The 25,053-nt window shown below is 39.7% G+C and overlaps 1 protein-coding gene and 1 non-coding gene across 5 annotated transcripts in view; one reads left to right on the forward strand and one right to left on the reverse strand.

Moving 5' to 3' along the window:
• The window catches only part of ccser2a (coiled-coil serine-rich protein 2a), a 632,026-nt gene that overhangs the window by 308,610 nt on the left and 298,363 nt on the right, over positions 1–25,053 (forward strand). The gene's annotated exons all lie outside the window — the stretch shown is intronic.
• trnat-ugu lies at positions 9,989–10,061 on the reverse strand. Its single transcript has one exon. It is a non-coding gene; the product is annotated as a tRNA-Thr (tRNA).

Here is a 25,053-nt window from a genome sequence, read left to right on the forward strand (position 1 = left end):
ACTCCCACAGCTACCTAGAATACTCCTCCTCCCACCCACCTTCCTGCAAAAATGCTATCCCCTATTCCCAATTCCTTCGCCTCCGCCGCATCTGCTCCCAGGATGAGGCATTCCACTCCCGTACATCTCAGTTGTCCTCGTTTTTCAAGGACCGTAACTTCCCCTCCTCGGTGGTCGAGAACGCCCTCAACCGTGTCTCCCACATCTCCCGCACCTCATCCCTCACACCCCGTCCACGCAATAAAAACCAAAAAAGAATCCCCCTCGTCCTCACGTACCACCCCACCAACCTCCGGATCCAACGCATCATCCTCCGACACTTCCGCCATCTGCAATCCGACCCCACCACCAAAGACATCTTTCCCTCCCCACCCTTATCTGCTTTCCGGAGGGACCACTCTCTCCATGACTCCCTTGTCCACTCCACACTCCCCTCCAGCTCCACCACACCCGGCACTTTTCCCTGCAACCGCAGGAAGTGCTACACCTGCCCCCATACCTCCTCCCTCACCCCCATCCCAGGCCCCAAGAAGACTTTCCACATCAAGCAGATGTTCACCTGCACATCTGCCAATGTGGTATACTGCATCCGCTGTACCCGGTGTGGCTTCCTCTACATCGGGGAAACCAAGCGGAGACTCGGGGACCGCTTTGCAGAACACCTACGCTCGGTTCGCAACAAACAACTGCACCTCCCAGTCGCGAACCATTTCAACTCCCCCTCCCATTCCTCAGACGACATGTCCATCCTGGGCCTCCTGCAGTGCCACAACGATGCCACCCGAAGGTTGCAGGAACAGCAACTCATATTCCGCTTGGGAACCCTGCAGCCCAATGGTATCAATGTGGATTTCACAAGTTTCAAAATCTCCCCTCCCCCTACCGCATCCCAAAACCAGTCCAGCTCGTCCCTGCCTCCCTAACCTGTTCTTCCTCCCACCTATCCCCTCCTCCCACCTCAAGCCGCACCTCCATCTCCTACCGACCAACCTCATCCTGCCCCCTTGACCTGTCCGTCCTCCCTGGACTGACCTATCCCCTTCCTAACTCCCTACCTACACTCACCTTTACTGGCTCCATCCCCGCCTCTTCGACCTGTTTGTTTCCTCTCCACCTATCCTCTCCTCTATCCCTCTTCTATCCGCCTCCCACTCTCTCCCTATTTATTTCAGAACCCCCTTCCCCTCCCCCTTTTCTGATGAAGGGTCTAGGCCCGAAACGTCAGCCTCTCTGCTCCTATGATGCTGCTTGGCCTGCTGTGTTCATCCAGCCCTGCACCTTGTTGTCTTGGATTCTCCAGCATCTGCAGTTCCTACTATCTCTAAGGTAGTAGTCCCTGATTACTGCTAAACCACATGCAAATTAGGATAAAATGAATAAGATTAGGGAAAAATTCGAAACATGGTTCAAAGAGTGGTGTGGGAGAAGTTTGGGTTCTTGTTCCTGGCACCAGTACTGGGGAAAGTGAGATTTGTACCATTGGGACAGTCTACACCTGAACTGGATGGGTGTTCTTGCAAGCTGCAGAATTTGGGAAGGGGAGAGGGCTTTAAACTTTAGAGGGGCTCGGGTAAAATTTGGGCAAATCAAGGGACAGAGTTGAGGCAGAGGAGCAAAATATTAATGTGGAAAGATCAGATAATGGCAGGAAGGGACGTAGAGAGAAAAAAAATCATCTGTACGATGTACCAGCATATTTAGATGACCAAATACTGTCAATGTAACATTTAGACAAATTAGCTTAATTGATAGTACACATTGGGTTGAATTAATATGATGTGATATATGATAGACATGTGGCTGGAGAATGGCAATGATTATGTTCTGAATATTGGTAGGCACATCTCATCCAAGAAGGATTGAAAACTAGGTAAAGTAGGAGGCGTGGCATTTCTAATGGAAGATGATATTGCAACAGTTGGAGCTGGCGCTGGTTCAGGAGATCAGGATTTAGAATTGGTTTAGGTGGAATTGAGAGATAGTAGAGAAAAAGTCACTGTGGGAGTGATCTGCAGGCTCCTGACCAGGAACCGTGATGCCGGAATAATGTATGAAGCGGTGAACTTCTTCACTTTAGAATCACAGAATTATAGAATCCCTACAGTGTGGAAACAGGCCATTCGGCCCAACAAGTCCACACCGTCCCTCCGAAGAGCATACCAACTAGACCCATTATCCTACCCCTGATTTCCCATGTCTAACCCACCTAACCTAAACATCCCAGGGCACAATGAGCAATTTAGCACGGCCAATCCACCTAGCCTGCACATCTTTGGACTGTGGGAGGAAACCGGAGCACCTGGAGGAGAATGGGGAGAATGTGCAAACTCCACGCAGACAGTCACCCGAGGCTGGAATCGAACCCGGGTCCCTGGCACTGTGAGGCAGCAGTGCTAACCACTGAGCCACCGTGCCACCCCTTTGACAGAAAGAATTTTTAAAATCTATTATTTAAACAGAGAATGTCTGCAGAATTCTTCGCTGGACAGAGATCTGTGTTCTAGTGCATGTATCACAAAAAATTAGTATGCAGGCACAGCAAGTAATTAGGGCCAATGGAATGCCTTTATGATGAGAGGAACTTAAAATAAGATTGTTATACAGGGCATTTGTGAGTTTAACAAAATATCAAAGCTGACACTTTAATGCTGCCTTGATGGAGTGGTGTACTGTTGGAAGTGCTGCCTTTTGCATGAGACATTAAACTGAGGTATCCTCTGCCAGCTTGATTGGATGTATAAGACCTTTGTGGATTTTCTAGCAGCTCCCTGTAATTGAGGCATTTGTCCCATGTTCTGGATTGTTTGCCACCAGGACAACCTCTGTCCCATATTTCTGAGACAGATATTTAGAGACTGCTTGTTGTTGTCTGAAGATCTTTTGACTTTCACACATAAGCCGCACACACCTATGTGTGTGCAATGCGCACTCCATCCAGTTGCTCACTCTCCGGCCTCCATAAGGAGGAGAAGGACATGGCAGGTTAGAGTGTGTGGAGACGAGGAAAAGAGAATGAAAAAGTGAAACTGATATCTGGATCAGGACTTTTTTCAGAACAACTTCTGGTAAGGTCAGTGTGACTCACCTTGCTTTACTTCTGCAGCATCCACAGTGCTGGAATGTGAAGGCAGCAGCTGACAGCTTCCATCCATCTCCCTCCCTGCCTCTTACTCCAGAGGCATCATTAGAATGCCTGCTGCATTCTGCCTCCAATGGACCTCAGAGTTGGTCACCCTGATGAGATCCCACTATCTTGAAGACCTGGGAGTTCTTCCTGATGTCATGGCCACTATGTATCCCTTCATCAACATCATTAAAAACCAATTAGCCAGTCATTATTATTTTGCTGTTTTTGGGAGATTGCTGAGTGCATATCCTGCATAACAACAGTGACTACACTTCAAAAATTGTTCCATCAACTGTAATTTACTTTGAGATGCTTGGTTGACAAAAAAATGTTATACAAATTTGTTCTTTTCACTGTTGGGTATTTTTCACCTGTGTATCTAACATGCTGAAGGTACTGCTGGAACTCACTGTGCATCGTATTGCATTCTGTCTTTGTTTTCCGTAGATAAGCGGAAAGATCATTTGTGTATGTTAGAAGATGTTGGTTGTTGATTACAAATGTATGTCAGAATGGTTTTGTAGTTTTGAATGCAATAATGTTCTATCAGTGAGACCATCCTCTTTTCTTTTAAAATAATTTATTGATGTGTATTCTAAAGAACTTGACAAACAAATTTGTGTATTCTACTCAGTTGACGAACATAAAATTGAATGGTGTATTCTGGATAACACCATAATTGTTCTGAGTTGGCTGCAGCTGGAGTTACTGGGACGTTGTCATTCTTGTGTCTCAGCCATTTGTGTATGATCATTCATTAAACTGGCACCTCTTGGCTAGTATGTGGGGAACGAGTTTTCTGGCTGACGAGGTCCGATCCACTGTTGTATTTTAAGTGCACGAGAGAGATACGTATTGATTGCTCTTCCAACATCCTCCTCAAGACATATTATCCATCACATGGAGATACTGAAGGAAAGTGATGTTGAGGTAGATGACCAGACATGATCTAACTGAATAGTTCACAAAAGAATCCCTACAGTGCAAAAAGAGGCCATTTGGCCCATCGAGTCTGCACCAATCCTCAAAAGAGCATTCCGCCCCATCATCCCGCATTTCCTATGGCTAATCCACTTAGTCTACACATCCCTGGACACTATGGAACAATTTGGCATGGCCAATCCACCTAACCAGTACATCTTTGGACTGTGAGAGGAAACTGGAGCATGCGGCAGAAACCCATGCAGACATGGGGACTACGTGCACACTCCACACAGGCACTCAGCCAAGGCTAGAATTGAAGGTCCCTGGGGCTGTGAGGCAGCAGTACTAACCACTGAGCCACTGTGCTGCCCTGGTATAGGGTGAATAGCGCAGCAATCTTGACAGTCTGAATGGCCTACTGATGTCACCACATTCTTACTAGATGTGATGCAAATTATTTGTCATTGTAATTTCAAGTTGTTGATTGGGATGCCTGATGACTTGGAGACTGGTGGATTTTATGAACAGCTGTTAACACCAGCAGTTGCTGGTTATGATATGTTGAATCAGTTTGTAGCTGATTATCATCAAAACCTGGGCCTGGTTGAGTAACTTGGCAATCTCCAGAAAATGATGATAATTTGGGCAAATGCGTACTGAGGAAGGATTATTAGACCCTGTGGAGGACATGTCATCAATGAATTAGGCAAGAGAATCTATAACCCGCAAATGATTCAGTGACAGTATATAACAAGTTAATGAAATCATAATCGTAAAAACATAACACCAAAATTATCCTTTGAAGAATTACCATCATGTCTAATGAATAAAGAAATGTGGAGCACTGTCAGACGAACGTTGATACCAGGTTGATTTTAATGATTATGTTTGTTTCTAGGAATTGTATCTATTGTTGTTTTTATTGTAGAGAATGCAAATAGCTTCATAACTATAGTTTGTGATTGAGGATGTAATTAAGGGCATTCATCACGACCGGAAGAATGAAACATGAGAATAGCTCAATGAGAAATGAACCAAGAGATTGGTCTGAGTAGAGCTGAGTATTATGATAGACCATAGCCAGTGAATCAAATGTATTTGCGTCAAAGAAATTTGGCAGAAACATCTTCACAAAGTACTTTGCTTTCAGGAAAAAGGAAAGCGCTGGTGATTTGTGAAAGAAAGTCAATTTGTCTCCAGTCAAGCTGTTGAGAGAGGAAATGGGTTTTTGAAGTGTAGGATATCTATTGGTGCAGCACTATCGAGGAAACATCATCACTACATCTAATTCTGTTCATTCTATTACCTTTTATGGTTTCAGAGCGTAAACAGCCACCAGTTTTGTGCAGCTCGGCAGATAATGCATGTGCATCACCATGAATGCAGGATGTGATATATCAGACTGTCCGTCACCTGCCTTTATGAAGGCAGTGAGTGTCTGTAAACCAAAGACAAACATTAAACAATTACAGAAAGTATTAGGATATGTGGTGTAGAGATTTAAAAGGGTAATTGAGACGGGTGGGATCTGAAAAGGATACAAAACAGAATATTGTTGCATGCAGATTTCTTCTTTAAGCATATCATAGTCTGTATTTTCTCTGCCATACCTATAAGAAAATTTAATTGGCCCATCAGTGATGAAAATCAAGGGGTATCAAAATGGAAAAAGAAAAGTCAGTTAGAGGCAAGAATATAGATTTATTATTACTTAATGCTTGAATTTCTAATTCTTGTTATTCAATGTATGCTTCAAGTTCCATTTCAAGCAATTATTATCGCTCTAGTTTATTTCTTCCTTTCATTTGCTCCTGAAGTTCTATTTTTATCTGCCCTAAAATCTGCTTTTGTATTCTGGTATTAACTTTTTTGTTTGATTTTGCTCCTACGAAGCACCTTAAGATGTTTTACTATGTTTAAAAAAATGCAGGTTGCTGCTGGTGATTAATCAATATTTACAGGGAGTGTGTAATGGCTAGTTTATTTAAATACATAGTTTGTATCATTAAGCTAAACTTGCAAGTTTAAGAGCTGGCATATTTGCTTAAAACCATTTTGAGACAAATAATTTAAGTGAGTTATTTTTAACATATGCATTTTACAAGATGGTTTTTTTGTGATAAACATACAAAATAAGAATTGTAAATTGCATCAAATGATCGATAATCACCGTCTGGTCAAATTTAGATGTAAAATTTAAATATTTATTCACATAGGAACATAATTTCTGAGTGTAGGCTTAAAAAGTACCTAAAACTGACTCAAGACTAGAGTCCAAAAATCAAGTGTTGAGAACTCCAAAAATATATCAAAAAGCAATCCACCTCTACTTTTAAATCTGCACAATCCTACAATCAAGCATCTAATGTGTCTTTTCAAATGGTTAGAAATGTAATCGTTCTGATTGCCAATCAGAATGTGTGTATTTTGTATAGTAATGGTACTGAATTCACTATTTTATTTCAATTATCTACTGTGATTAGCAGATACCTTGACCAAAAATAAATGCGTGCACTGTAAACGTACAAAACACAGTTTTGGTGTTGCCTTCCACTACAGAAATGTGGCAGCTGAACCTTGGTCTCCTGAATGTCTGCGTTCCGTGTTAATTTCACAAAGCATCTCGAAACATTTTAAGTATCCGTCACTTCTCCTAACTCTCACCACGTTTCAGCATCCTCTCCTTTATGTATTTTAATTATGTTTTTCCTTTCTCTGTGAGAATTTTAAAGTTTTTAATGTTAAAGGGATAAATTGTGTGGAAATATATAGGCCTAGACAGAACAAAGTACACTAAAGCTTTGGTCTCTGTTTCTATATGGTTTTTTTCAACTTGGTATTATTTTTCCTTCAAATAGCCCTCCAAATCAAAGCTCAAGGATAAAAGATAAATTGAATGAAAATCTAAACTATAAACAGGAAATGAGCAACTGATTTACCCCTCCTGAGTAGAGAAAACAGGATGGGAAAAGGCCATTCAGCCCTATAGTTCTGCTAAGAGAAAAACTTGCACTTTTTTGCAGGTCTTTAGGACTATGGAAGTGGCTCAACACCAATTAATTACTTTGAGGTGTCACCCAGTTTACACCTGTGTCACCATATTGTACTGCTGTTGCCGTATAATATAATTTGAACAGAGCAATCTCCCACAAACAGAACAAGATAAATCTCCATTTGTCTCTTTTTTGGGTCATTGTGAGGGAAGAATGTTCGTCATGGCATTGGGCTTCTTGTTTTTCAAATGGATTCTTTGATGTTCACCTTTGTGACCTTTTCTGACATTCAATTAGAAGGTCAACCTTTTACTCTTTGGTCACTCTTTCTTTACATCTCTTAACTAGTTGATTTATTTTTTTTTAAGCAGCAGCAAAGTTTTCAAAAATCACTTTCTTTATCTTGGGAAGATGGGAGAAAGCTTTCTTGCTTCTTTGATGGCATACCTGTAGCTCTTATCTAATTTGCTGGCATTCTTTGTTGTGTGCAAATAATTACTGTGGTAACTCTCATCCTTTGGAACTCGAATACATCAAGTGCTTTACATTAGATTTTGCTATAAATTGGTACAGTCCTTGACAGTGACATTCCAGTTGGACAGTCAACAGTTCAAAACCCACAGCCCATAAGCATCTGGCCATGTTGGGCTCATACTCCTCAAGGGCTCAACCTCGCCCGCACCCCAGACTGCCTGATCTCGTTGACTTGCAGCCTGTTCCTACTCCTGCTGCTGCCCCTGCCGTGGGCTGCCTGCTCTGTAGAAGAGGCCCTTTGGCCCATCAACTTTGTTTTGCCAAAAGTACACTACTACCTATACCAGTCCCACTTTCTTGCAGTAGGCCCATAGCCTTGAATGTTAGGATATTTAAAAGCGCTGTACAACACTCAGCTCATTCACCAAGGTGTTTCCCAGGTAGATGCAGGTAAACACTCACCTGCCCACATGGCGGTACAGGTGCTCAAGGAGCCTCCTATTGGGAAGGCTGTGGGAGGAGTGGAAATGGCGTATGCATATTGCCAGCCTGGTTGCTGCTGGTAAAAGTGGGTCTGTGGCTTGCACTGTTTAATACACAATTTAAGTGGCACGGGGGGAAAATGTGGCTGCTGCAGGCTACTCTCAGTAAAGAGCCTCTGGTCTCTGGTCATCTGGAAAATACACTTAGGATGCTAGATAGAGGCATATTAAACCAGGGGTTACAATGATATACTGATTATCTTACTAGGCAGCTAGTCCATTCATGAATCAATAATCTAAAGAAAATTCAAGACAATCCTTGGAAATGATAACACAAATGTGAACATTGTGAGCTGACAGTAGAGGCAAGCTTATTAATGAATTCAGTAAATTGAAACATATCATCAATCCAGGCAAATTTATTGATCCATCAATGCAAGCGCGTCCACCTACCCAGTACCAGGAGACCCGCTGACCCACTCGTTACAGGAAGACCCGCTGACCCATTCAAGTTTTTTTGTTAAAACTCCAAATAGCTGACACTTTGTGTTCGTGTCTATGGTATTGACTTTTCAATGCTCTTAGAGAGCATGATGACAGCTGAATTTTTCTACTGCCCTTCCCTCCTCCTGGCTTCATGCCTATATTGAATCTGACAGGTTCCTCCCATTTTCTTTCACATCATTTGGTTTTCTGCATTTATAAAACATTTTGCCGTATTAGAGAGGATAAAGCTGAGCCATAATTTGATCAATTTTAAATATGACGTAACTCCAGCAAGTGACATTCCCTAAAATAATTTACCTTCGCATTGAATTTAAAAAATAGCTTTCTTGCTATTTGCCATGCACAGTTGGTTTGCTGTGCAGAATACAAAAATAATGCTGTGGTCCAAGTTAATTAAGCTTTTTCTACATCCACATCAATTAGAGGTTACGATTCTTGGTTCCAAAATCCCTGCGAGCATCAGAGCTTTTTTTTTACGCGTTGTATGTAAAAATCCACTTTGTCCCTGAGTTAAATTTGGAAGATTCATCCTTAAAACTTGTATTATTTTCTTGCAGCATACCCTTAAAAAAAATGTTAGGTTCAGCTAAGGAAATTTGGTGCCTCGATGATCGTTGCACTGTTATTCAGAGAGGTTAATGGTAACATTATCTTTATCATATTAAATTTGCCTCTGAAGTAGTAATACATTGGAAGGTAAATGGATAGATGGCAAAAGCTTGCAAATGCACAGAATCTTTTAATGTAGAACATTGTCTCAAGGTGCTTAAAAGAGATGTAACTGGTGATAGCATAGAGTGTCAACATACTGTATTATAAGTTGACAGAGATTTAAATTGTTGTGTTTGGCTGTTCTTCTACATCCAACAGCTAATTCAATAACAAAGCTCCTGCCTTGAGCGCAGGTTTGTTGTCTCCCATCTCAGGCTGAGATTGTATATAAGGACAAAATATTTTAAGACTACTTGCTGATGTCCTATGGCGTTGCTAAGGGTACAAAACATGATTGCGGTGTCCAGTTATCTCTCAGCTGTTCCTTTAAGGCAACAGATCAGGTATTTTTCAAAGAGAATATTTTAACTAGGCTCCAACAACAGTTAGACATAAATCGCTGTTCATTTATGATTGGTGAGTGGAAATTTCCATCACCAAGTTGAAAGGATGCAACATATTTTTCTGTAATTTTTTTTCCTCTTGAAATTTATAGTGTGACATCTAGAATATAAATCACGTACTCAAAACTTTTTATAAATACTTTGAAAGGTATGAGCGATGTCACTGTTCCTTTAGGGGTCACCTAGAGCCTTTTTCTGATCAACCTGTTCGAGATGTTATTACACACCTCTGGAGCAAGTGGGACTTGAACCTGGCCTCATGGTTTTGGGGGGTAGGGACACTACCTTTACACCACAAAAGGGAGCCCTAGAAAAATAAATAGCTCCTTTTACAGTTGAAAGAAGCAGGAATATGAGGCTCTTCAAAGGCCCCAATGAGACTCAAACTCATGACTACTGGTTTACAAGACCAGCACTCTAACCTCTGAGCTATGGAGCCTGAGCTAAGGGTCAGAGATAGTAGGAACTGCTGATGCTGGAGTCTGAGATAACAAGGTGTAGAGCTGGATGAACACAGCAGGCCAGGCAGCATCAGAGGAGCAGGAAAGCTGACATTTTGGGTCTGGACCCTTCTTCAGAAAATTTGCCCCCCTTAAAGCATTTGCTCCTTAAAAGGATTGCCTAACGTAGCAAAGAATTTATTTTCCGAGTATCAGTATTTCTCACTTTGACTGCAATGATTAACTGCAAATCTTTTGAAAATATCATGTTTGATCTAGTTTAGGATTTTCCAAATTAACATCTATATATCACTGTAAACTGAGAAATAATTTGCTCTCTTGCCAGATTAGCTTGATAGATAGAATTTAGTTTCATGGCTAATCACCCATTTTGACCTTCTGAAGTACTCATGCTGACTTGACCAACATTCTACTTTCATCTAGTATCTTTCCCCCAACCCCTGCATGCAAAAAAAGTTTGATTGATCATCAGTATCATTGCATTCTGAAATCAAGCCCACAGTTAACAGTATTTTAATATAATTGGTAAATGCAACCACAGACAATTTTGACTATTGTCAATGCCTAGACATGGCTAATTTGAGAAAAATCCATTTTGAAAACTCTTTCAAAGTAGGTTAGGAGGGATTAGAGTCTTCAGTGTTTGATATTGCAGATTTGGCTTGACCTTGAGAGAAAAGAGTGAGAAATACGTTTAAGGTAAGTATCAAGGTTTAATCAGGGATATTTGTAATAGCAAGCACTGTATTCTAAGCATTACCACCAGCATAGATCAATCAGTCTCATACATTTCAGATAAGCCTGCTAATCAGTCAATAATAGTGATTCAAATATAGCTGTCTGAAAAACTAATGCAGTTGTCAGAAAGGATTGTACAAAAGCATGTGCATTAAAAAGAGAAAATTGTATTGTTCATGACTTTCATTGTCCTTAATCTGTTTTGACAGCTCATTGCATAGTAAATTATACTGCCTAATTTTACTTGTGTGCATTTGATGGGTCCTACATTAATTGGGACATTCTCATATTTACTTATTAATGGTATGTTTGTTTTAACTGGAGTAATGTAATGTGTGTCTTGCCTGCTGAAGTGCAGCTATTTGTTCAGGTTTTTACTGTATTTTGACCTAAGTACTGTGTTATTAGAGAGGCTTTTGACTCATTTCTGTTCTGCCAAAATGGATTTACAATTTCAACTTTTATTTATATTTATGTGTGCGTATGTATGTGTGTGTGTGTGTGTACATGGCAGTGGGGGGAGGAGTAACAGCAAGATGGAGAGAAGTTTAGCTGGAGGTTTATATTAGCTGAGGAATGCAGAGCTGCATTGCATGGCTTTCTGTCTTATTTAAAAGAGATGGTTGTGAAATTGAGCTTTATTTATTCCTCCTCCCCTGATTTTAAGTTATTTTCATTCTCTCAGTTCTAATTCCCTTGTTTATCTTTTCCCAACTAGGCGGGCATTATCCTGTCCCCGACTCCAGTTGGTCAGTGAGACCTCCAAATGTAGATTTGCTCTGTAACTAAAAACAATAATAACATGGATTGATTTTTCCTCAAAGGTTTTACTGTTTAACATGCATCTTCTACTGCTTAGTAAGTGGGTTTAAATTTTATATCCACAATTTATCAGCAGCTCTGCTCCTGTTGAAACCTTTCTTGGTTCCTGTGCGTTAAAGTGCAGCACTGTCACTCTGAGTTCAGGTTCAATGTACATGCTGTGCTGCTTCATGTGGTTGCCATGCTCAGTGGGGTAGGTTTGTAGTTTTTATTCTAATACAGTCAAGGGGTACAGTACATAGCAAAGCAGATTTTATTTCTTCTTTACCTCCATGGGATGAAGCATTTAGACAGACTATAGTGGGCTGATAAGCAAAGGGCTGACAATACAGACACTTTTTATTTTAGAAAGAAAGGAACTTTACTAGCAGCAAGTTGGTTAGAAATTATGTGCCCTTAAGCTGTATCAACATTATTGGTTATAATTAGATTGATCAACCACAGTTAAAAATTAGAAAGGCATTGCTTAACCATGTTGATTCTTATGCGATGCAGTATTCAAATATAATTGTGGTGTTAATCAGCTTTAAAGCTGCTTATTGAAACATAATTTATTCATCATCAGTTAAACATTTTGTGTAAAAAGAGGTAACAGCAAATTTGATAATGTAGAGTTTGAAAAATAGGGAAATAATACCAAACCTATATCAATCCTTGGTTAGACCAGGTTTAAGAGTATCATGTACAGTCCTGGTCACTATAGTAAAGAAAGAGGATGCAAAGAGGGGAGGCAGTAGCCTAATGGTATAATGGTAGACCTAGGTAATGTTGAGGGACGTGGGTTCGAATCCTGCCATGGTAGTTGTTGGAATTTGAATTCAATAAAAAAAAGTCTGGAATTAAGAATCTAATGATGACTTCAAATCCATTGTCAATTGTCAGAAACACCCATCTGGTTCACTAATGTCCTTTAGGGAAGGAAACGGTCGTCCTCATCTGGCCTGGCCTACATGTGACTCTTGACCCACAGTCAAGTGGGTGATTCTTAACTGTCCTCTGGGCAATAAATGCTGTTCTAGCCAGCGATGCCTGCATCCGTCGAATGAATAAAAATAAGATTTGAAAGGATGATACTAGAGATGTGAGTGTTCACACATATGGAAAGGCTGTCTTGTCTTGAGAAAGGAAGGTTGAGGGGTGATCTAAGAGGTATTTGAAATTAATGATGATTCTGGTCGAGTTGATACAGAGAGAGTGATTCCTCTTCGGCAGAGCTAGAGGTCATCAGTACACAATAGTCATCAAAAAATCCAATGGGGAGTTCAGGAGCAAATTCTTGACCTAGACATTGACAATGTGGTGCTCATTATCGTTGGGTGTGGCTGTTTGACAAGCAGAAAGTTTGACAAGCAAATGAGGGAGAAAGGGGTAGAAATTAATGATAGATTTAGCTAAGAACAGAGGGTAGGAGACTCTAGTAACCCTTAAACATAGGCACGGACCAGTTATAAATCCTATGTAATCCTTTTAATTTAGGAAAATGGAGGCAATAACATCTTGGAACATTGTTTCTAATGAAGGAAGAACTTGTAAATTTTGTGTACCGGGTGTTGATTGACCTATATTTAGACAGAATTGTTAGGGATTACAGATGATCGGGTAATAGGTACTGACTAGACTGTGCAAAAATCATGTCCTACTATCTAATATCAATTTAATGGAAAATGGAGATGTGTGCGCTTTGTTCTTTTGATGGAATGTATGACATGCCTGTAGTTGGTTCTCAGGTTTGTGATCTTGACATCATGTGAATGAAGTCTTTTATCGCAGTAAACTTTTGTAGCAGAAGCAGGAGAATAAACAACTGGTTCAGTGATACTGTCACGTTTTCTTTCTTTCTTTCTTTCCATTATGCCACTTTTGATATAGAAATGGGACTCTATTGTTGAAGTAGAGGTGTTATCTATCCCACTGATTACACAAGACACTCAGTGACTTCCAAAAACAGTTCAGTTTGTTGCTGGTCATCTGCTAAAAGGTTTCCATATACATGGTCGTTATCTGTCTAGGTTTAGTGCCCTGATGGAAGGACCTGGACCTTGTAAAGTTTTATGGAAATTTGTGTATCTATTTTGTTTAAAATATCAATAATTCTTCAACAGCAAATTAATTTGGCCATATGGCAATTATACTAAGACTGTAAACCATGAAGGATACTTTGCATTTTGTTGCACAATTTATGCAAAAGGGGCAAATAACTCCAATGATAGCAATATCTGCTTGGTAATTTGTAATTCACTATTACCGCAAACTGTACTTTGGTTAAGTTGAGGCATGCTAGTAACTTTATCCAAACGGAATCCTCATGAATTGCTCGACACAAACTCTGACCAGGCACTATAGAAACATAGGAGCAGGACTAAGTGATTTGGCCCATCAACCCTGCTTCACCATTCAACGTAATCATGGCTGATCCTCTATCTCAACAGCATTCTCCCATTCTCTCTCCTATACCCCAAGACACCATTAACTTCAAGACATTTATTTATTTCTTAAATATATTCAGTGACTTCACCTTCACAACACTCTTTGGTAGAGAATTCCACAGGTTCAGCACTCTCTGAATGGAGAAATTTCTCCGCCTCTCGGTCTGAAATGGTCTTCTGCAGGTTCTGAAATTGTGACCCACAGTTCTGGACCTTCCAGCCAGGAAAAAAAATTATACCTGCTGTCAGAATTTTAAGCATTTCAGTGAGATCTTCTCATTCTTTCTAAACTTAAATGAAAATAGACCCAATCAAACCAATTTCTCTCCATTGGACAAACCTGCCATCCCAATAATCATGATGTGGAGGTGCTGGTGTTGGACTAAGGTGGACAAAGTCCGAAATCACACGACACCAGGATATGGTCCGACAGGTTTACTTGAAATCACACAAGCTTTCAGAGTGCAACCCCCTCGTCAGATGCAATGCTTGTGTGATTTCAAATAAACCTGTTGGATTATAACCTGATGTTGTGTGATTTCTGACTTTATCCCCAGAACCAGCCTAGGGAACCTTTGCTGTACTACTTTTGTGACAATTATGTATTTCCTTAGGTATGGAGGCCAAAACTGCACACTGTACACCAGGTGTGGTCTGACCAAAGCAGTTGCAGTAAGACGACCTTCCTCCTATACTCAAACCCCCTTGCAATGAAAGCTGTAGACTAGAGTTAGGAAAAAGGAAAGCAAACAATCAGTTGAGATTAAATCCTTCACACTGAGCCTGATAAATTTATGGAATCAACTGCCCTTGGGAATACTAGAAGCAGATAATGCTTGCATACCTGAGTGGGATAGCAGGTTTATTGGTTAATGAGGATTCAAATATTTGTTTGGTTATACAGAATTTGAATATTGATGAGAAGAGAAAATAATTCTTTTAAGCTTCACATCTTACACTCATCAAGACAATTCATGTGAAACACAAGTGAAAAGGAAAACAACATTTACACTGTATCATAGGAAATAGTTGTTTGGCTGGCAAATGGATTCTATTCAGTGAGACATTACCATAGAATTAGCAGGTTCTCCATGGCAATGCCTCTGCAAATTAGAATTTGCCAATCATCACTCTCCTCTCATACGCGATAAATGTTCGCTTTCCCCTTATTTGGGTATTTCTTGCAAATTGTCCTGATAAGTAGGAGACAAAAAGCTTCATAAGTGTGTATTTTTTTCCAGCAATAGTTGAGGATTGAAGAGATGAATATAACATAGTGTCCTTGATTTGTTTAAGTTGACAAGATGAACAATGAAGATCGTCTTCAATCTTGTGCTTTAATAACTCTTTACCCTGCACTGTATTTTAAATGTGCCATAATTATTTGTTTTCATATGAATTGGATATTTATTCAGACTTGTTCTGAGTTGTTACTTTGAGCATCTGTCAGTTTTTTTTCTACATCTTCTGTAGATTAAAGTTTGTATGTGGCTTGTTCTAAATATCATTACACAAGCTAATTTTCTTCTAGAGTAATGGATGGATTGATTTAGCTTAAGTGTATTTTAAGTTTTTTTTATTTTGCCTTAAATATTTGAAAAAGTGAATGAATAAGTCATTGACTGTTGACATACTGTTGAAAATTGACAAGTTGAATTTATTCATTAGAAATGGATTCATCTGAAATGGAACAGCATAGTAATAATTCTCACAGACCATGTAAAACCTGTGTCTAGCATTTGTAGTTCTACTTTACCTAATAGATGTTTCACACCATCATTCAGATACAGCTGAGATGAACCCTCTTGACGTTTATATAGTGTAGTGAACTGCACCGGTGCAGGTCATAATTTAAAGGCAATAGAACCAAGCAAGTGAGGAACTTGTACGTTTTTCAATGACTGATACAATCAGTGTACATTAGTTTCGGTCTGGCACTTTATTACACAAAAAGGAATTGTGTGTTTTTCAGGGAACTCTTGTTTGAAAAAAAATTGCTTAGATTTACTGTGAGTTATAAATAATCTGTGTTTTAATTTGTTGATTAAGCTCCTCCCTTTCTTTATTATCACACATTTCAGAGGCTGCATAACTGAGATGACAGATATTTATCATGAGTTAAAGCACTACAAAGACTATTTAAGTTCATTATTTCAATGTAGCTTATTCATAATGGTGTATTTGCATGAATCGTCTCTCTTCAATATACTATTTTGTGTAATTTTTCTCATTTATTTGCCTCCAGTTACTGTCCTCTTAGCATAAGGCTTCAATTAAAAAGATGAGATGCTTGAATCAAGTTAATTTGTGCACTAAATGCCAGAATGTTTCCTTTTAAAATGATCTGCCACCTAGTACAAATGAAAAGACATTTACTTTTTCCAATGAAACTTCTATTAATCTGCATTTTTCCTTCAAAGGATTTGATATTTAATTGACTAAATATTTGTCACGTTAAAGAATCAATTTCTGTTATTTTAAAAGAATTCCAGATGCTTCTACCAAGAAAACCTGCTTTTATTAAGACATGAGTTCTCAGCCAATGGCAGGAGGTAAGCTGCCTTGCATCAGATAGTGAAGTCGGCATGTTTGGTAGGAGGGGTTATGCCACAGGCAAAGAATGAATGTGTAGACAGGCTGGATTTGCAGGATGAGATTTTATGGCAGAGATGGAGGCATTTACACCAAATCAGTGGCGGAACTGTTTTGTTATACTCATTTATTAAACTGTTTCTTTCATCTGCGCTAATTTAATTCAGTGGAGCTGTTAAAATCCGCATAAATATGATAGTAATATATTTGTTCAAAGCATTATCACTGAAAAATGTTAACCCAGAATTTCAGTCATGTTTGAACAGAGTTCTTGCTGCACAATTCTGTTTTCAACACTATTTTATCAGTGTCACAAATATTCCCAATGACCAGACTGGAAATTATTGAAGAATGCTACCGGAACCAAGATTTCCTGCATTTAGTAATTTATCCTGGTGAGCATCTTTCCAAATGACTACAGTGTCCCTTTTAATTATGCATGTTGCAGATCTTTAACTTTTTGACGCACCATTTTAGTCAGGTTTCATTAACTGTCCTGAATTTAAATGCAAGCTGCTAGCTTGGGGATTTAGTTTAAGCTTAATAAACTGGAAACATGATGGCTAGAAAACAGCAGTGCAAATTAGACTAAAGAAATGCAGGATTAGTCTGAATTGAAAACTGTTTTCAATTCAAACTTGCCAACTGATCTGATGACTTCACTCACAGCAATTAACCTAAGCTGTGCTCTAACACAGTTTCTATGAGCACATCTGCTCTGGCCTTTGAACAAAATGAGACAGACCTTTATGCAAAAAATAAAGCATCTTATGATGAATGGCAAGTGGATCCTGATTTTCTTTGCATGAGGCCACTGATATGAATTACACCACGTATTGTACATTGATGAGAATTAAGTTGTTAATGTATTTACAAGAAAAGCTTAGAAATATTTCACATGCTTAAATGGGTGATTGTGTTGAAGAAAGCCTGTAAGTCCACCTGCTTAGCTGATGAATCAGTACACCTCCATGTTGAACACCATTTGGAAAACACATGAAAGCTGCAGAATATGTTGTGGATGCCCATCACCAAGTGTGGCTTGGAATCACCACCCTAAATGGTTGAGCTGAAAGGACATTGCTGCTAGACTGGGTTTTCAGCGGGGGGTGAGGGAACCAACAAGATGGAAAAAAACATACTTGACCTCATCCACAACAATCTACCAGCTGCAGATGTATCTGATGAAGAAAACATCTGTAAGAGTGACCACTGCACAGTTGTGCAAATGAAGATCCATCCTCACGATGAGAATTCTGTCCACTGTGTTGTGTGGCAATATCGCTGTGTTGAATGGGATGGATTTCAAACAGATCGAGCAAATTAAGACTGTGCGTCCATAACGTGCTGTGAGCCATCAGGAGCAGAATTGTTTTCGACGACAATCTACAACTTCATGGCTCAGCATATCCCTGCTCTACCATTACCATCAAGTTGGGAGATGAATCTGATTCACTAACGAGAGCAGGGTGGCAGCACAGAAATAAAAAAATGAGGTGTCAACTTGGTGAAGCTACAACAAAGGATAAAGTGGAACTCTAGCAGCACACAATATGACATAGCATAGGCAATCCTGTAATCAACAGATCAAACCGGAGCTCTGCAGTCGTGCCGCATCTGATTTGGAAAGATGGTAGGCAATTAAACAACACATTAGAGCAGGAGGATCCACCAGTATCCTCATTCTCAATTATGGGAGATCCTAGCACATGAGTGCAGAAGGCAAGGCTGAAGCATTTACAAACCTGTTCAGCCAGAAGTAGTGATTGTGTAATTCATCTTTGCTGCCTCCAAAGGTGCCCAGCATCAAGGATGCCAGCCTTCAGCCAATTCTATTTACACCCCATGTTATTTAAAATGACTGAATATGTTGGTTACTACAAAGGCAATGGGCTGTGAACATCTGTCAGTAGTATTGAAGAATAATACACAAGCTGCCAAAACCATAAGCAAGTTGTTTTAGTACAGTTACAATACTGGCATCAATGTGGAAAATTGCCTGGGCTATGTGTTGATAAACAAAGTGCAGAACAAATCCAACTAGTTAATTACTATCCCAACAGTCTACTCTCGATAACTAGGAAAGTGATGGAAGGTGTTGTCAGGTGTGCTGTTGAGTGGCACTTACCCACCAGTTTGAGGTCTGACAAGGACACAGCTCTTGAGCTAATCATATCCATGGTCCAAACATTGAAAACAAAGAGCTGAACTTCAGGAGGAGAGGTATGGGTGATTGCCCTTCACATCAAGTCTACATCTGACCAAGTGTAGAATCAAGAAATCTTAGCAAGAATAGAGTCACTGGGAATCAGAGGGAAAGTTTTGTACTAGTTAGAGCTACACACAAGGGACAATGATTGTGGTTTTTAGAAGGAAGGTCATCAGACTAGCATTCGAGACCAAACTATCTTTCAGCTGTTTTATCATTGACCTTCCATCCATTATAATTGCAGAAGTGGGGATGTTTGCTGATGACTATACAATTGTCAGTAGCATTTGCATCTCTTTAGATACTGCAAGCACTGACCAACATTCATGCTCAAGCTGGTAAGTGGTAAGTAACATTAAACCCAAACGAGTGCCAGGCAATGGCCATCTCTGACATTAGAGAATCCAACCATCATCCCATGACATGCAATGGCATTTCCATCACTGAACCCATCTTTATCAACATCTTGGGTTTTATCATTGACCAGATACTGAACTGGACCAGCTATATAAATACTCTAACGATGAGCAGGTCAGAAACTGGGAACTCTGCAGCAAGTAACTCACAACCTGACTCACCAAAGCCTGCCCACCATCTACAAAGCACAGATCGAGATGGATACAGCTCTGAGAGCACTTACAACTTGACTCCTTCCAAGTTAAAGCAGGCTACTTTATTGACATCTAAAACCTTCAGCATTCATTCCCTCCGCTACTGATGTGCTGTGGCAGTGTGTACCATCTGCATTGCTCTTCAATATTATTTATTTTCAAAGTAAATTGGATTGATTTGATTTATGTTCAATTCTACAGAGAACTGGCATGGGATTTATAGGCCAAAGGGCCTCCTTTAGTGCCATAATGATTCTGTGAACTGGAAAAGGCTCCTTAGACAGCTCCTCCCAAACTTGTAACCCCTACCACTTAGAAGGATACGGGAGTAGATGAATTGGAACACCATCGTCTGCAAGTTCCCCTCCAAGGCACACAACATCCTGATTTGGAACTATATTGCTATACTGTGACTGGATCAAAATCCTAGGAACTGCCTTCCTAACAATCCTGTGGAGGTACCTATAACCAAGGACTGCAGTAGTTCAAGAAGGCAGCTCACCACCACCTTTCCTTAGGGCAATTAGGGATGGCAATAAATGTTAACTGCACCAGCAAAGCTCACATCCTGTGTATGAATTGAAAAAATACATAGCCCACAGCAACGTGATTGGATTTATGTTTAGTTTGAATTTTGTACAGGTGTCCAACAGAAATGAAAGATTGAGAAATGGTAAATCTTTCATCTATGGCAGATCAAATTTGAATTCTGAGTTGTTTTCTCAATTTCAGAAAGGACTGATTCTGCACAGTATTTGTAAAAGAGCTAGAAATTGAACATTTAGGAAAGGTACACAATAAAAAAAAATCTTTTTTTGGATTAAACACTGATGTTGAAACAGAGTGCAGTGGTTCAAAAGATGATTCACCTGAAAAAATATAATTGAAGCAAATTGCGGATGTTATTGTTCTGAAGTACTTTTAAATGTTTAAATTAACAAATAGTTAGCCAGTAAAACTCCTCTTGTCAATATAGTTATCAATCAGAGCAGTCATCATTGTCACTGATGAACAGGTGATTAGAATCTGAACAGTTAGTTGTTGAGAATTTAGCTCCTATGCATCATTCATAAACTAAATACAATGTTCAGGCTGCAAACTGGATTTGAAAATAACATAGCCAAAACCCGTGTTTTTCAATTTTTTTTTTGTGAAGGGCCTTATGCTGCAAAAATCTTCACACTCAAAAATTGAAGATATTTGCTGATGGTTGCAGTACTCCATTTCTTTCAGTTTATTGGATAAAGAAGCAGTCCTGCCTAGCGTGCAGCAACACCTGGACAACATTCAGTCTTAGACAGAAAAATGACAACTAATATTCCCACCATCCAAGTGCCAGGCAGTTGACCCTCTCCAATAAGAGGGAATTTAACCTTATTGAGAATGTCATCACAGAGTCCTCCGCTATCAAGATTTTGGAGGTCACTGACAAGCTATTAACAAATTTTGCAGCTTTAAGAGCAGCCCAGAGGTTGTGTGTTCTGCAACAAATAGTATCATAAAATCCCTGCACTGCAGAAGCAGGCCATTTGGTCCACTGAGTCCGCACTGACCCTCCGAAGAACATCCCACCCACACTCACCCTCCCACTCGATCCCTGGAGCACTCATTTCCCATAGTTAATCCACCTATAGCCTTTGGACTGTGGGAGGAAACCAGAGCACCTGAAGGAAACCCACGCAGACAAGGGGAGAATGTGCAAACTCCACACAGTCGCCTGAGGCTGGAATTAAACCCAGCACCCTGGCGCTGTGAGGCAGCAGTGCTAACCACTGAGCCACCGTGCTGAATGATTCGCCTCCTACCTAAAAGAAAAACTGAAGTGGGACGGAATGCATTCCATTTGCTGGGTTATTGTCACTGCCCAGGATAAACCATTCCAAACCTTCTTACATTTCATTCTGTCAATAATTTTAATCTTGAAAACTAAGAAATCCAAGACATCCTACAATCTGTGCTTATTTGGAAAAACTTTCACTTTTGTCTATATTTGCTGGGCTGTAGGACAGTACTGCATTTTGAGACAATGTGGAATAATGGGTCATAAATGATTTTTAAGAATAAAAACAGACCCAGTTTATCCTGTTTAGAAGCAAATAATGCAGTGCTAAGTGAATCCTCCACCTAAGTGAGTGGAATCTCACTGCAAAAATTATTTTTTAATGACTCTCCATGTTTTCCAGATCATTTAAGTGAATTGGATAGCCTGTTTAACTGAATTAATATGTTGCCATCTGCAGCTGAGCTGAGCCATTAAACCCTACCTGGAAGCTGTAATTTCAATAATATCTGAAGGCAGTTTTCAATAACACAGTTGAGTGAACAGCTGATCATTTTCACTCCTTTTCTGTGTTATTTCTGGTGCCAATGCCATTTAAAACCAGTGCAGCAGCCAACTATAACGCTCAGTTGATATGCATTCATATAGGTGTGCCAGCTTACATGTGGACATCACCTTCATCCTATTTTGTACTCGCCTTTCAGCTGTGACATCTACTCTCCGCCACAACTTGAGTCTGGGAGCTGGTGCTTTAACAGTTCTATGCTGCAATTTCACCCTAGGTAATGTACTGTGATGACAACAACAAGAACTTCTGTGTCTATAGCACTTTAATATAGTCAAATGATCCTAGGTACCTCGAAGAAGTATTATCAATCAAAATTTCAAAGCAGCCCTGCAAGGAGAAATTAGAACAAATTATCAAAAGGTTTTTGAGGAATTAGTGAAGGAATTCCAGAGCTTTCGGGTTAATAACAAACGATTGGTATTACAGCTGATTGTTGATGTTATTGCAATTAATAGCAATCACAAGGTGGGGGTAATGTGGCACAGTGATTCCTTTGAACCAGGAAGGCCAGGTTCAAGATCTCTTGCCCCAAAGGTGCATCATAAAATTTCCAAACAGATAGATTGATTAAAAATAATTTATGGGGTCTTGTGGTATAGTGGTGTCCCTATCTCTGGACTAAAATGTCCAAGGGTTCAATTACCACTTATCGTGGAGATGTCCAGTTTGATGGAAAAAGTTTTAATGATCATAAGAGTGCCATGAATTAGCTTCACTGACAGCTCAGCTATTTGTGTGATAGGCTGAATTGTATTAATTTACATCTGACTGCAGAATACAGATCAACACATGAAATGTAAAAGAAATTAACAAAATTTGCAATGTGTTAATTAGATGTTGTAGAAATTACTTATGAAGAACTATAGTGGACTTCTGCATTTTGGGCACTAGATATTGGCAAAACTATTGTGTCATTATAAATTTCTGGATAATTTTCAATATCTAAACCAGATGAGCTGAAATGCACCCCACCAACCAAATCAAAAAAGAAGCAGGGAATCAAAAATATGGCTTCCATTTATTCAAAATACATTAAGTGGACATGCTCATGTAATGCCTAAATGCAATGTATTTTAGGAAAGTTGGATGTGCCCTGGAAATCAAGCACCATATTCTCAGGGTCATCACGTCAAAATTTGATTACACTACCATATGGCCCAATTTAACGGATTCAGGTTAAAAAAAATACACACACCAGCTTTCTCAATAGCAAAGAAATAACTTTTTTGTAATAAAAGCTGTTTATAACCAATGTTTTTAACCAAGAAAAATAACATGAATTGCAAATTTTGAATCCTATAACATAAACTCTACTTTTTTAATAAAACGCCCAGACACCTACAAACAGACACACAAAGGGAAAAGACAAGACATGAATATTATAGATGGGTGACGGGAGAAAAGGTCAGAGAGATAGATTTCTGGCACCACTCCAAATCACATGTTGATGAGCTGTTTTCTTTTGGCTCTTTCCGATTCTTTCCTAATAATACAAAGTTGTGGATAAACTGATTCTCAGTCTTTCGTTGACTGGTTGTGGTTTTGCCCCTATTCTCTGCCCCTTGAGATTTTTTTTCCCTTCAACAGGGAATTTGCAGAGAGAGCAATTTACAGAAGGAGATGGAGAGTTGCTAGCTGCTGGAGATTCTCTTTCATTTTTTCTTGCAGAAGGGAGAGAGAAATGGATGCTTTCCCTTGCAGGCTGGGATTGTCCATGCACCCAACGTGGTGGTCACCTGTCTAGGAACCACCAGAAGTTGTTGTGAATTGAGCCCTCCTGAATCCACAATATCTGGTCTGATTGAAAGACCTGCCTGCTGCTGGGCAAAATTACATTGAACACAGAGGTGTTGCCATTAGTCAGGAATTCTCCCCTTGAATAATACAAAATTTTGGAAACACAACCTTCAATGTGCTGTTCTAAAACTACAAACATCTTCTTACACAGTTAACAAGGTGTGGAGCTGGATGAACATAGCAGGCCAGGCGGCATCAGAGGAGCAGGAAAGCTGACGTTTCGATCTGGACCTTTCTTCACACAGTTTCCTTGATTTAAAGCATTATATTTTCTCATCTTTAGTCCACAGTCCAAAAACAAGATGAAGGTGTTCTTTACTTCAGTTCTGCGGGTTCAGAGGAGGTTTACGAGAATGGTCACTGGAATGAAAAGTTTAACATATGAGGAACATTTGAGGATTCTAGGTCTATACTTGATTAAATTTAGAAGGATCTAATTGAAACTTACAGAATACTGAATGGCCTGGACAGAGTGGATGTTGGGAAGATGTTTCCATTGGTAGGTGAGACTAGGACCCAAGGGCACAGCCTTAGAGTAAAGGGAAGACCTTTTAGATCAAGATAAGGAGAAACTTCTTCAGCCAGAGAGTGGCGAATCTGTGGAATTCACTGCCACAGAAGGCTGTGGAGGACATGTCATTCAGTATATTTAAGACACAGATAGATACATTCTTGATTGTCAAGGGAATCAACGGTTATGGGGAAAGAGTGGGAGAATGGGTTTGAGAAACTTATTAGCCATGATTGAATGGTGGAGTAGACTCGATGGCCTAATTTCTGCTCCATGTCTTCTTCTCTTATACTTGTTGAATTCATTAATACAGATGAGAATTAAGAAAATGTGCATGAGTGGAACTCAACTGGCTTCCTATGACGTAGTCTATGGGAAACTACATTAGCCAGGTAGACTTCACTTACAAATGTGTTAATAATTTACTCAATTTATTAATACAAAATAATAAAGCAGTTTTGACCCAGTATCAAAAAATGTCTTCAGTCTCTTGATCAGAAGCTATCGCTACGAATGAATAAAAATCAGGTTATCACAGTCCAGTTTCCCTCCAAGTCACATGCCATCCTAGCTTTTTTGGCCAAAGGAATACAATGTAGAGAAATGAAAGGTTATCCTCCTTTTTGACAAATACAGTGTATTTCTTCAATGCTGAGAGGCTGGTAAATATTCTTCAAAGGGAATTCCTGTGTCCCTGACAACTAACATGCAGTACAGCAAGACAAATGGTATCAGAGCTTTTATTACAAGAGGATTTAAGAATATGAATGAAGCTATATTTCTTCATTTATATAGAGCCTACATGCAGCTGCAACAATACACAAGAAGCTTGACACCATCCAGAAAAAAGCGCCCACCTTTCATTTCTCTACATTGTATTCCTTTGGCCAAAAAAGCTAGGATGGCATGTGACTTG

The sequence above is a fragment of the Rhincodon typus genome, chromosome 34 (genome assembly GCF_021869965.1).
Source record: "Rhincodon typus isolate 14 chromosome 34, sRhiTyp1.1, whole genome shotgun sequence".
NCBI lineage: Eukaryota > Metazoa > Chordata > Chondrichthyes > Orectolobiformes > Rhincodontidae > Rhincodon > Rhincodon typus.